Here is a 1571-nt window from a genome sequence, read left to right on the forward strand (position 1 = left end):
TTTGCAGTATTCTTATCGCTTCATTATATCAATTTGGTATCTTTGGCAAAAAAACACGTCTAAAATACTATGTCATGCATGTGTTAGACGAAAACAGAAAATCATGGTATCGAATCCCCTTATTAATAATACCTGCCTTGGAGACTTTGGCAATTTCGCTACAAGGGTTGGTCGGTGATAAGTCCACTTTTTATCTACCTGATTCGTATACAATATTTATTGACATTTTACTACCCGAAGATCGAGTGACAAATTAAATCTATATTTTTAAAGTGTACTCGGAGATTGGGCCATAAATGTGTAGCATAAAAATATACGAATATAATATAATGCTTATTAACTAATTATAATTTTTTTTCTAATACATAAAAATATGCGGAGCGAAATAGCATCGTCACAAATATAAGTGTCAAAAAGCAATTAGTGGATGTCGCTCTGATGTCCAGTAGGTTACAAGTGGGTCACTGAATAATGTCTTGTATTAAATTTGAATTCAATGATATCATATTATCATTATTCATTGTATACATAAAACGATTCTGAGCGAGACGGCTTACCTAACTGGATTTTTTATACTATTATTATTTATTATAGCCATATAATATTATAACTTTTTATTCGTTGCTATGGTGATAAACCAAGTGTTAGAAATTAAAATCCCATTTTTAGCTGTTTTTTTCATAAAAATATAAATAAAAACACCATCTTCCTCGCTCCGCTCAGAATTTAAAATACATACATTATTGAAAATTATAATAGCATTTAATGTATTTAAGAAATTTTATGGGCATATTGAAAATACCCATGAAAATTCACTATTATCTACTAATGACCCTATTGGTAAAACGTATCGTAACCTGTAAGACGCAATGCCTAATTACGCTTTTGAAGTAAAAAAAATTAAATGCCTTAACATAAAATGTTCCGTACTTCCTTTTGATTATATTGTTAGATATTTTGAACATTTAGAAGATACTCCCTTTTACAGAGAACTGGAATCTCATTTATCACGAAAACTTGACTATTTTGAAGAAACGAATGTTTGGTAAATTGGACAGAAATGGGAATAGAAAAAATCCAATATTTTCAATTACTTTAAATTGCTTTAAATTCAGAGCTTGAAACCTATATTAAATACCATTAAAAACCGTTAAAAACAGATTAAAACGAAACCGGAAAATATTAATACCGATATTCGAAACCGAAATCAAAATCGGAAAAAATAAATATTAATATCCGAAATCGAAATAGGAAAAAATATAATCGGTTTTTAAAGCCTTGGATTTAATAGTAGAACATATTTTGATGAACATAATATATCAGGGATAGCCCATAACTATAATACCTATTTATTTTCACATATTATATTATTTTTTCATAATTTGTAATATATTTAACACAGGTATTATTAAAAAAGTTTACATAATACCTTAGCATATCATTAACGACTAATTTTACCACGACCAAATGACTGTACCCCTTACTACCCAACATTGCAATGTGTGTTAAGTTGCCTATCGACTGGAAATAGATGTTGTCATAATGTCGTTGACTGAAACTCTAACAGGCAT

This window comes from Acyrthosiphon pisum, chromosome A2 (assembly GCF_005508785.2).
Source record: "Acyrthosiphon pisum isolate AL4f chromosome A2, pea_aphid_22Mar2018_4r6ur, whole genome shotgun sequence".
Taxonomy (NCBI): domain Eukaryota; kingdom Metazoa; phylum Arthropoda; class Insecta; order Hemiptera; family Aphididae; genus Acyrthosiphon; species Acyrthosiphon pisum.